The sequence below is a fragment of the Pinus tabuliformis genome, chromosome J (assembly GCF_031772625.1).
Source record: "Pinus tabuliformis cultivar Carrire ecotype Pingquan chromosome J, CPIR1, whole genome shotgun sequence".
Classification (NCBI taxonomy): Eukaryota; Viridiplantae; Streptophyta; class Pinopsida; order Pinales; family Pinaceae; genus Pinus; species Pinus tabuliformis.
Window position 1 is genome coordinate 1,475,499,405 of NC_142295.1, and position 13,409 is coordinate 1,475,512,813.

Genomic DNA, 13,409 nt, shown 5'->3' on the forward strand with positions numbered 1-13,409 from the left:
GAGTTTGCTTACAACAATGGGTATCAAGAGTCACTAAGGATGAGTCTCTTAGAGGCACTATATGGGCGGATTTGTAATACTCCTATCAATTGGAGTGGTCCAGTTAACAAGGTATTGATTGGACCGGACATGTTGACAGAGATGGAACAGGAAATGTAGATTATCAAGAAGAATCTAAAGGTAGCACAAGACATGTAGAAGAGTTATGCAGATCAACACAGGGCATTTAAGGAGTTTCGAGTTGGGGAACATGTATACTTACGCATCAAGACCAAGAAGAGCCATTGAGGATTGGATCATGTGCCAAGCTGGAACCTTGATATTGCAGGCCTTTTGATATTCTTGAAAGAATTGGAGTAGTAGCCTATCGACTTGCACTACTTCGACAGTGAAAGTCCATGATGTTTTCCATGTGTCATTACTTAAGAAGTATGTGAAAATGTTGATCATGTGATTGATTGATCTGTATTGTAGGTGGATCCAGAAGGAGAATTCCATCTAGAACCTTAGGAAATTTTGCAGCGAATGATGCTCATGATTCGGAATTGAGCAATCAAGCAAGTTAAAGTGTAGTGGAATCACTTTAGGCCTGATGAAGCTACATGGGAGATGGATGATTAGATGTGAGCTATGTATCATTTTCTATTCACTGGTTCAACTGATGCATTTTGGTATATGTTTTGATGTTTTTTTTTGGTCATGTCTATGTATATGCATATGTATGTAAATACCACATTGAGTTGTGTTATAAAGCTCCAATAAGCGGTATGGTGTTCATGATATGTCGGTTTTGTTTTCAGCAGTATGATATGATGTAAATGATGCATCGAGATGTGTTATAAAGATCCATTGAGAAGCATGTGTTTTTTTGGTTTATAAGTGTCATTTAACATTGAGGACGGTGTTCCCCCAAGGGGGAGGGTTTTGTAACAACCCTAGTTAAAAATCCATGTAATAAAGTTAATAAAGGCACAAATGAGACCAAGGTCATGGGACACATATTCCAAGTTGGATGTTGGGAAAAAACATAGTAATGGGGATCACTTGTGATTAATTAATGGCTATGGAAAGGTAATGGAAAAGGCTTTGGAAAGGCATGAGGCATTTATTGGCATTTTATTTATGAAAATAATGGAAATTATGAGAAAAGGAAGGTGAAAGGTCACAGATTGCATGTGAGGAGGGAAATGAAGGAAAATAATGGAAAATGAAGAAAATAGGGTCCTTAATGATAAAAAGGCTTGTGAGGATCAATTCATGTTTTTTTTGTCAATTTTAGCTTGGAGCTCTGTTCTATTCTCTTTCTCTCTCTCTCCCACTTTTGCACACTTAGAGAAATCTTGGAGCATTCTTGGAACACATTGGAATTGGTGAAAGAAGGCAAAGGAAAGCAGGAAAGCGCAAGGGGACAAGGGGATCAACAACTATAGCTGGATTGATTTGCATGTACCAAGTCACATGTATGATTTTCTTGCTAGTTTTGGCATGCATGGCGTATGCATGTGGTTATTTGGTTATGATATATCATTAGCATGGAGCATTGCGTGGATTGACAGTGGTTTTGCCTAGCCTTGCCTTTTCCTGGATAGCCATGGTGTGTGGGTTTTCCCATTTGTTTTTTGATTGGTGTTCATGTTCCTTATGGTCGTGGGTTGAGTTATTAGTTCCTGGAGCCTTGGTTGGACAAACGCTCTAGAAGCCCTGGAACAACTTGGGTTGAGCTACTAGTCTTGGAAGCCTTGGTTTGACAAACGCTTTGGAGCCTTTGGTGGGTTGAGTTACTGGTCCTGGAGTGTTAAATTGGCAACTAGGGCCAAACTCCATGTGGGTCAGCTTATTTATGGCAGCTGATATTTTTATTGGATCCCTCTCGTCGAGAGGTGTAGGATTGATCCAAAGATCATCCAATTCCGATAAGTATTTATGGAGATATGAATTTATTTTGTTTATGTAATTATTATCAAGCCAACCAGATCTTATGTAGGCTCTAGAAGCCCAACCGTCGTGTCTATTCATCACCCTCATTTTAGTATAAATATAAGAGGATTTGATGTCATTTAGACACACTCTTTAGGTGATCTCCTCTCCACGTCTGGGTTTTTTTTTTTTGAGAAGGGGAAAAAGCTAAGAGTATTTCCTATGATGCTCTCGGTATCTTCCATAGTTTCATTCTTTATCTGAAACTGAACTGATCTTTAGTGCTTCAAGATATTTAATTAATAGAACCTGACCCAGACTTCGTTGTGCGTTTTCTATATCGACATTTCTGATAATACTGGGGCAAACATGCAAACCCTTCATCGAATTCCATCGCGGGGATTGAATCTACTCTGTTAGCTGCTCTGTTCCTTATCTAGCGTGATTCTGTGAGGGTGAATTCTGGTTCCGGATCTTCGCTTGCCATGCCCTAGGGCGTCCCGGTTTTTGCAGCCATGGCGAGGGTTGAGAAGAACTGGGAGCGCCTGGTTCGAGCAACGTTGCAGCGCGAGCAGCTCCATAGCGGGGTCCGACTGGGTGGCAGAGCACCCACTGCGGGGCTTATTGCCAGCGTTCCATCGTCTCTTGGGAGAACCACTAATATCGACAGCATTCTTCATGCTGCGGATGAGATTCAAGATGAAGATCCCAATGTGGCTCGCATATTAAGGGTAACAAATGAACACAGTCAATATATATACACGCACAGCATGAAGACAAGACAATGAACGTGATGACATCCGAATTCAACGCAGTCAATATATATACACGCACAACTTTCACACTCAGGTATACATGCAGTCACTCAGGCAATCTACGCAGCAGATATATGCAGGTAAATATGGACACCTTACCCCACAGTGAATGAAGACATATATACGCTGATAACACGCAGATCAGCCGCAGTGATACGCTGATACGCAGATCAGCCGCAGTGCAAACATACATATATACGCAGGGCTGAAAGATTCATACGTTGTCATGGTGACACTTACAATGTTGTTCATATATGCTGACAAATATACATTGTTCATAAGCAGAGCACAGAATCATGAATCCGCTGAGATGTATTCATCTACGAATTGAACTCTAACACGTTAGAGAAAGATTTCGGCGAAAATCACATGGAATCTCATTTGTCGACGCGTTTCGAACCAACTAGTGTGGTTCATCGTCAGGGCAAGATGAAGAAACAGATCTAGCTCCTCATGCTAAATAGTCTAAGCAGAGCCTCCAACAGCTAGCATATCTAACGGCTAGTTTGACTTAAGGACAAGGGTCAAAATTATTATAATATTTTAATTCATAAAAATAAATAAATTAAGGTAAATGGTTCGAGACCTAATAATTAAAAACTATAAGTTAATTAATAATTAGTTACAAAAAAGGCCTAAAAATATAAATAATTATAATTTAAAAGTATTAAGAATAAAAGTTAATAATTAAAAATTATAATTTAATTAATAATTAAAAGGAAAATTAGTTAATTAAATGACCTAATGGATGAATAAAAATTATATGAGACCTAATAAATAAAAATTTTATAAGTTATAAGTTAATTAAAATAGAAGAAGGTAATTAATAATTTAAAAGGAAAATAAGTAAATACACGTTGATATGTTGATATACTTATGGTACGCTAATGTTGTAAACCCTAACACGCGAAATGAACGCAGTCAAGGCTCACAAGTAATGAAGGCAATATACATGTGAACGCAGTCACATATATATATATATATGGAACGCAGTCATCTATTGAAGACTATACATATGAACATAGTCAAGGTAACGAAGGTTGTACATATGAATGTAGTCCAGGCACTCAGTAATGAAGACAATATATATATACACAGGACAACAATATATATATATATATATATATATATATATATATATATATGCAGGCCCTAGATCTGGTAGCATGGTCGCACACAATATACGCAAATATATAAACGCAGGCCCTAGAAGGATGTATTATCATAAGGATGCAGTGACAATATAATGATGCATGGGTAGCATGGGCAACACAGTGATGTATGAGAGCATGAGCAGCATAAGGATCATGAGCAATGATGGTTACAGTATCAACATAATGAGAATGATAAGAATGATATGTCTCCGATCATGATGGGCATGGGTAGCAAGATGATGCTAAGAGTAGATGAGAGCAGCTTAGTCATAGGGCTGCATGATGATAGAGGATGCAACATAAAAGGCAGCAAGATAATTAATAAGATCATGGACATGGGAAACATGATGATAATCATGATTAGTGCAGCATGGTGTAGTATGCAGTGGTGCAGCAAGAGAACCAGATGCAGCACGATGATAGGTGAAGGAGTCACCTTGGAGGATCAGTTGAAGCAGAATGTCTTCAACTGATCTCATCGTCATAGAAGATGATCTATGCTCAGAACTAGACAAGTCAAAGTGTTGACTTCTGTTGTAAATGTACTCTATCTCTTTCTCTACTGATCTTTGAAGATAAAAGAAGAATTGATCAAGGGTTTCCCCACACATTGTGGGGTTTGTCCCTGGCTTGCGCCATATCTTGTGTCCTCTTGCCTTGGCTTGTCTTCTGTGATTTATATTCATGTTCTGTCTGCAGTTTACTTTATGCTGATGTGATTGCTAATTTGGAAAAAAAATTAAATAAATTGCTCCAGCATAGAACATACCCAAAACTTAACATGGTATCAGAGCTGAGGTGAAGACAATGCCCAAGCAAGAGTGAAAGAGCTATCACCGAAGACAGTTGGGACAAGACAGAAGGATCAATGGGTTCCTCATAATTCACCTAGGGTAAAGTTGAAGCAGAGAATGTTATTAGAATGGCGCAGCAAAACTTCTGATGACATCACTTCATTGGGAAGTTCAGATCTAAGGGTAGGAAGGAAAGGTAGATGACTTGGTTATGAATTCGGCCCTTATGCGAAGGAGTGCCCGAATGACAGAGATGCGGGTCATCAAAGACAATGGTCGACTCTTCCACGAAAGCAAGGAACCCCAAAATCTCTTTTAAGTACCTGATTGAACCTGATGTCTATCTCAGAAATGGAAGTCAAAGGTTACAAGGTGGCACTTATCGATGGAAAGGTACGTGTTTGAAAATAGATTTTTTTAAAGATGTTTTTGAGTTCAGGGTTGTATCAAGTTGCAGGAAGTCCACTGGGGACCATGTCCATTGATTCAGCACTGGAGGTCTGTGAGACAGATGGTGACTAGGATGCCTGAATTCAAAAAGAAGCATGAAGGTACATGTCTGAAATGTACCGAAGGAAAATATTATAAGGGGACCATTCCCCTCATGCAGCAAGTTCACAGGTTTAGATCAACCCGAGGAGTTTGAGAATCATGATCAAGGAATCTCATGTATACAGGTGGAAGAAAGCCCTCTATGGCTTGAAGAAAAACACCTCGGGCATAGTATGAGAGGATCGATAGCTGTCTAATGCAGCTGAGATTCACTAGGAGTGAAACCGATCCAAACCATTACTCAAAGGTTGTGGATGACAAACCTCTTGTACCGGCACCTATGTCTGACAGGTGCAGACCCTCTCATTTATAGGAGACAGAGGGAGTTGGATTCTGAATGTGGGAAGATAAGCTGCAAGCTTGTGACTGCCTCGAGGACCTTAACTTTCAGAAGTTATATGGTGATGATGTCGGACCAGATTTGGGAAATGCCTCTGAGTTTCATAAACTCATTCGCATTGATGTTCTTGGAGAACCTCCGTTCGAACATATGTGTTGCAGTTAGCATGGTGAGCTCATATTTGGTTGAGCCTCACTGGATTGGTACCAAGAATCTTCTGAGATATCTTCAGGGGCACAATCTCTCATGGATTGAGATACACTGCCGAAAATATGAAACCACATGATTATTCAAATGATGAGTGGGCAGGCAGTGTGGATGATCACTAGAGCACTTCTCAGTGTTGTTTGGAATTTGCCTTGATATCCTGGATGAGCAAGAAGCAGAAGTCGGTGACTCTGAGCACCACCAAGGTAGAATAAATTGTTGATAGTATGGCCTTCTGTGAGGCAATCTGGTTGCTGAATCTCTTCAGTGAGCTGTTTGTACACATGATGAATACCACTGTAAATCTTTGTGACAACCAGAGATGGGATTCGATTATTGAGGAATCTCATATTCGACAATTGCTCCAGCAGATAGACATCAAATACTGCCTTATCTGGGATATGGTAAGTCAATGATCAAGGAGGCTCCATCACACTGAGATGATGTACAGGATAGAGCCTTGAGGAAAGATCAAATTTGTGATTTTCCCGAACGACTTGGAGTTGTCGAGAGACCTTTGTAAAAGGGTCCTGCATGCTGCATACATTGAGCTCTAGGAGCTTTGGGGGGCTTGCTGTTCTATTGGAGCAACATACGACCACAGGGTGACTCACCCTCCCCTGGTGGTGCGCACTGAAACAAGATGATTCGCTCTCTTGTGGGACAAGATGATTCGCTCTCTTGTGTAGCAGGATGATTAGTTCTCCTGTGAGGCCTGGATTGATGTGTTCTCCATGGCGATTGTAGCAGGATTGATGTGTTCTCCTGTGAGGCCTGGATTGATGTGTTCTCCATGGTAGCCTGGATTGATGTGTTCTCCATGGCGATTATAGCAGGATTGATGTGTTCTCCTGTGAGGACGGGATTGATTAAGTTCTCCTGTCGAGGCATCCTACCCATGTAGTCTGGGACTCATGGGAAGTACCTCTCATTTGATCAATGAGCAGGGAAATGAAGTTAGGGACCATAGTAGTACCGATGGACGCATTGTTGTATCTACCGTACTCCCTACGCTAGGATGTCCTCCATTGATCTGGGATCAATGATACTGGTCTGGGACCAGTGGTAGGAGTTGTACATACTATGACGTTGACTTCGGGTCGGCTGAGACTGGTCTGGGACCAGTGGTACATACTCCGAGATTGACTTCGTGTCAGTGCAGGACTGGTCTGGGACCAGTGAGAGTCGTACTTACTATGACGCTGACTTCGGGTTGGTTGAGACTGGTCTGGGACCAGTAGTACACTCTCTGAGCCAGCGATACTGGTCTGGGACCAGTGGTAGGAGTGGTACCTACTATGACGCTAACTTTAGGTCAGTTGAGACTGGTCTGGGACAAGTGGTACGCACTCTAAGACTGACTTCAGGTCAGTGGAGAATGATATGACTCATTCTCGATCAATTCTTCTTCTTCATAGTTCAGCGGAGATGAGCAGAGCCAGTAGAGCAAAGCTAGCAGAGCTAAGCTGAGCAGAGCAGAGCCAGAAACACTTAGTAGAGTAGAGCAGAGCCAACAGAGTTGAGCAGAGTTGGGTAGAGTAGTGCAAGGCACTAATGGCAGAGATAGTACAGTCGTACATATGGATCAGCGGATGGAGTTCTCCCTAGTTGAGAGGGAGTGTTAAATTGGCAACTAGGGACAAACTCCATGTGGGTCGGCTTATTTATGGCAGCTGATATTTTTATTGGATCCCTCTCGTCGAGAGGTGTAGGATTGATCCAAAGATCATCCGATTCCGATAAGTATTTATGGAGATATGAATTTATTTTGTTTATGTAATTATTATCAAGCCGACCAACTCTTATGTAGGCTCTAGAAGCCCAACCGTCGTGTCTATTCATCACCCTCATTTTAGTATAAATATAAGAGGATTTGATGTCATTTAGACACACTCTTTAGGTGATCTCCTCTCCACGTCTGGGTTTTTTTTTGGAGAAGGGGAAAACGCTAAGAGTATTTCCTATGATGCTCTCGGTATCTTCCATAGTTTCATTCTTTATCTGAAACTGAACTGATCTTTACTGCTTCAAGATATTTAATTAATAGAACCTGACCCAGACTTCATTGTGTGTTTTTTGTATCAACAGTTCTGATAATACTGGGGCAAACGTGCAAACCCTTCATCGAATTCCATCGCGGGGATTGAATCTACTCTTTTAGCTGCTCTGTTCCTTGTCTAGCGTGATTCTGTGAGGGTGAATTATGGTTCCGGATCTTCGCTTGCCATGCCCTAGGGCGTCCCGGTTTTTGCAGCCATGGCGAGGGTTGAGAAGAACTGGGAGCGCCTGGTTCGAGCAACGTTGCAGCGCGAGCAGCTCCGTAGCGGGGTCCGATCGGGTGGCAGAGCACCCACTGCGGGGCTTATTGCCAACGTTCCATCGTCTCTTAGGAGAACCACTAATATCGACAGCATTCTTCATGCTGCGGATGAGATTCAAGATGAAGATCCCAATGTGGCTCACATCTTAAGGGTAACAAATGAACGCAGTCAATATATATACACGCACAGCATGAAGACAAGACAATGAACGTGATGACATCCGAATTCAATGCAGTCAATATATATACACGCACAGCTTTCACACTCAGGTATACACGCAGTCACTCAGGCAATCTACGCAGCAGATATATGCAGGTAAATATGGACACCTTACCCACAGTGAATGAAGACATATATACGCTAATAATACGCAGATCAGCCGCAGTGCAAACATACATATATACGCAGGGCTGAAAGATTCATACGTTGTCATGGTGACACTTACAATGATGTTCATATATGCTGACACATATACGTTGTTCATAAGCAGAGCACAGAATCATGAATCCACTGAGATGTATTCATCTACGAATTGAACTCTAACACGTTGATATGTTGATATACTTATGGTACGCTAATGTTGTAAACCCTAACACGCGAAATGAACGCAGTCAAGGCTCACAAGTAATGAAGGCAATATACCTGTGAACGCAGTCATCTATTGAAGACTATACATATGAACATAGTCAAGGTAATGAAGGCTATACATATGAATATAGTCCAGGCACTCAGTAATGAAGACAATATATATATACACAGGACAACAATATATATATATATATATGCAGGCCCTAGATCTGGTAGCATGGTCACACACAATATACGCAAATATATAAACGCAGGCCCTAGAAGGATGTATTATCATAAGGATGCAGCGACAATATAATGATGCATGGGTAGCATGGGCAGCACAGTGATGTATGAGAGCATTAGCAGCATAAGGATCATGAGCAATGATGGTTACAGTATCAACATAATGAGAATGATAAGAATGATATGTCTCCGATCATGATGGGCATGGGCAGCAAGATGATGCTAAGAGTAGATGAGAGCAGCTTAGTCATAGGGTTGCATGATGATAGAGGATGCAACATAAAAGGCAGCAAGATAATTAATAAGATCATGGACATGGGAAACATGATGATAATCATGATTAGTGCAGCATGGTGTAGTATGCAGTGGTGCAGCAAGAGAACCAGATGCAGCACGATGATAGGTGAAGGAGTCACCTTGGAGGATCAACTGAAGCAGAATGTCTTCAACTGATCTCATCGTCATAGAAGATGATCTATGCTCAGAACTAGACAAGTCAAAGTGTTGACTTCTGTTGTAAATGTACTCTATCTCTTTCTCTGCTGATCTTTGAAGATAAAAGAAGAATTGATCAAGGGTTTCCCCACACATTGTGGGGTTTGTCCCTGGCTTGTGCCATATCTTGTGTCCTCTTGCCTTGGCTTGTCTTCTGTGATTTATATTCATGTTCTATCTGCAGTTTACTTTATGCTGATGTGATTGCTAATATGGAAAAAAAAAAAAAAAAATTGCTCCAGCATAGAACATACCCAAAAATTAACATGGAGCCTTGGTTGGACAAAATCTTGGGATCCCTACGACAAATGTGAGTTGAGTTACTAGTCCTGGAGTCAGGTTGGAACAAACACTCTCGAGCCCTGCACAACTTGGGTAGAGACCAATCTATTGATGTTAGTGATGTCCGACTATGAGGTCGAATCACTAGTTGAGGGTTGAGGTGGTTTGGCCTCTGTAAACCATGGTTTGGTTTTGCTTGGTTTATTCCATGATATCCCACATTCATGCTTGGAATATGGCGTGAGGGTGATTGGATGAAAGAGAGATTTGGTTCAGCCCGATCAGTGGTCAGGTGGTATGTGGAAGTCCCTGACTTGGCTGGATTTTGCATATGTTAATAAGAGTTAATTCCTCATGTATTCTATGAGTAAATGTACTTGTTATGATGTGGCTAGGATGGTTGTTCTATCATTGTTATTATTCTAGTTATATGTCAGTTATAAGTATGATTTCATGATAGATTCTTGTTATGGCTCTTATCATGTTTTGATTGGTAAATGTTTGGCTATTGAATGCATGATCTAATAAATGTTATGGAAACTATTATGGGAGGGCATTAAGCCATCTTGATTATTTTCAAATAATTATCATACCCCTATGTTCAGATATGAATTTATGACCTGCATAGTACTATGTACACAAAGTGTTTGTATACATTAGTAATTTGGACCTCCAAGTTCCCTGGGTCATAACTTTGGCATACGATCTTTGTTTTACTATCATAATACCTTGTTTCGAAGATCTCCATGAGGAGATAAAAAACGAATTAGCAAATTAGTCTAACACTTTTATGGTCTCTCTGTTTTTCCTGGAAATTTCATTTAGGCCCTCAAAACGACCTCAGAAGTTTAGAACCCAAAAACTACCAAAAATAGAAAGTTGTGTTAAATTTAAGGAAATGAAACTAAAAAGAATAGTGTTGGCTAAAGTTAAGATGATAACAATGCGATCATGTGTCACTAGGTGTTAGAAGTTAGTTGTGGACATGTGGACCCCATTTTCCATAAGTCAATCTTGGAAATCAGATCTTGCATAATAACTCTCATCTCATGTTTACCCTAGAGAGCTTGTGAAGTTGGGTAAATGTGGGAGCAGGCATTACAGGTACAAGAAACTTAGGCACAAGTTACAATAGGGTATAGGTGATCAGGATCTGGAGTATTGTCTCACAACAGATTGATTGGTCACATTTAGGGACAAGATCTATGTGTCAGATGACAATGAGCTCAAGAAGCTTATCTTGAGGGAGTTTCATCTCAAGCCATATTCAGGTCACCCATGATATCAAAAGACATTGACAAAAATGAAGAAGATATACTATTGGCAAAATATGAAGAATGAAGTGGTAGAGTTTGTTGCTAGGTGCTTGGATTGTCAGCAAGTGAAAGTTGAATATAAGCACCCAGCTGGTTTGTTACAACCTATTCTGATTTCAAAATGGAAATGAGAGGTCATTTCCATGGATTTCATTACAAGTTTGCTGAGGACATCAAAGTAACATGATTCCATCATGGTTTTCATTGATAGGTTGAGCAAGGTAACTCACTTCATTCCAATGAAGACTACTTATTCAACTAGTGAGGTAACATAGGTCTTCATTAGGGAGATAGTGAGGTTGCACGGTGTTCTGAAGAAGATTGTGTCAAACAAAGATGCTAAGTTCACTTCCAGGTTTTTGAAGGAGTTATTCATAGGTTTGGGTATAAAGTAAAACTTATCATCCACAGACAGAGGGACAAACAGAGAGGGTCAACAAGATCCTGGAGGATATGTCGAGGATGTATGTCATGCATTAGGAACGAAAGTGAGAGGAATATATTCCACTAGTTGAGTTTGCTTACAACAATGGGTATGAGGAGTCATTGAGGATGAGTCTATTTGAGGCACTCTATGGGCAGAGTTGTAATACTCCCATCAGTTGGAGTGATCCAGCGAACAAGGTGTTTGATAGTATCAGACATGTTGGCAAAGATGGAACAAGAAATGCAGGTTATAAAGAAGAATCTAAAGGCAACACATGATATACTGAAGAGTTATGCAGACCAACACAGGGCATTTAAGGATTTTCAGGTTGGGGAGCATGTGTATTTGCGCATCAATCCCAAGAAGAGCTCCTTAAGGATTGGATCATGTACCAAGTTGGCACCTCGGTATTGTAGGACTTTCGAGATCCTTGAGAGGATTGGACCAGTGGCCTACAAACTTGCACTACCTCTGACAGTGAAAGTCCATGATGTTTTCCATGTTTCATTACTTAAGAGATATGTAAAATATGTTGATCATGTGATTGATTGGTTTGTATTGCAGGTGGAGCCAGAAGGAGAATTCCAACTGAAACCTCAGTGTATATTGCAGCGGAAACAACTCATGCTCCATAACAGAGCAATCGAGCAAGTTAAAGTGCAGTCGAAGAACTTTGGGCCCGATGAAGCTACATGGGAGATGACTGATCAAATGTGGGCTATGTATCCTTCACTATTTACCAGTGGAGGCAAATGAGTTTTTGGTATATGTACATATCGATGTATGGTTGATATTATAGATACTACAACAAGCTATGTTATAAAGCTCCAATAAGCAGTATGGTTGTCATGTTGTCATGATGGATTTTACTTTTGAGCAGGTTGTTCATTGTAAATACTGAACGAGCTGGGTTATAACTTTCCATGGGCAATATGTTTTGTTTTTTCAACGGTTTTGCTAGTTCTAAGTGTCATTAAACACCGAGGATGGTGTTCCCCTAAGGGAGATGGGTCTGTAACAACCCCGAGTTAAAAGTTCATGTAATAAAGTTAATAAAGGAAAAATGAGACCAAAGTCATGGGACATGTATTTCAAGTTGAATGTTGGGCAAATCATTAGTGGGCATCACTTGTTGTTTATTATGGCTAAGGGGAAATTGGCAAAGGCATTAGCAAAGGCTTTAAAAAGGAAAAAAATGCATTATTGGTATTTTATTTATGAAAATAAAGGAAAATAGGAGAAAAGGGAGGTGAAAGGTCACAACTTGCATGTGAGAAGGAAGTTGAAGGAAAATAGAGGAAAATGAAGAAATTAGAGGCATCAATAATAAAAAGACATTAGAGCATTGGTTTTGGGCCTTTTGTTAGTTTGGTTTTGGAATTGGTTTTAGATAGGAGAAGATCGCCAGGAGAAGAAGGAAAGCAAGCAATCAAAGTAAGGACAAGGAAAGCAAAGGAAAGCAAGGATCAAGCAAGGAAATGTTGGATCAAGCAACTTCAACGATAATACTTGCAAGTAACAAGTTGCATGTATGATTTCCTAGCTGGTTTTTGCATGTATGTACTTGGTTCATTTGTTGTCATTGGCATGGGTTTTGTCGGGTTTTGACAGTGGTTTTAGCTTTGCCTTGCCATTTCCAGATAGCCATGGTGTGATGGGATTCATTCATGGTTGAGCTTTGGATTGACAAAAGGTTTTGGATCTAGTGAGGTGGTCTTGGGAAAATCCCAGGGGTTGGGGATGGAGATGGTTTTCTCAGGAAGTTCTCAACGAGTGGGTGGAGATAGGAAAATTCCTCAAGGGATGGTGATGGAATTTTGAGGCATTCAAGCTCGGTTTGGTTTTGTGATCTCGGGACTGATTTAGGTGTTATGAAACAAGCTCACAAAAAGATAGAAAAGAAAGATCAACGGCTTAGAAATAAGCCTCTTCGAGGAGGCAACCTCCTTTACATTACACAAATGAACAATTCTTGG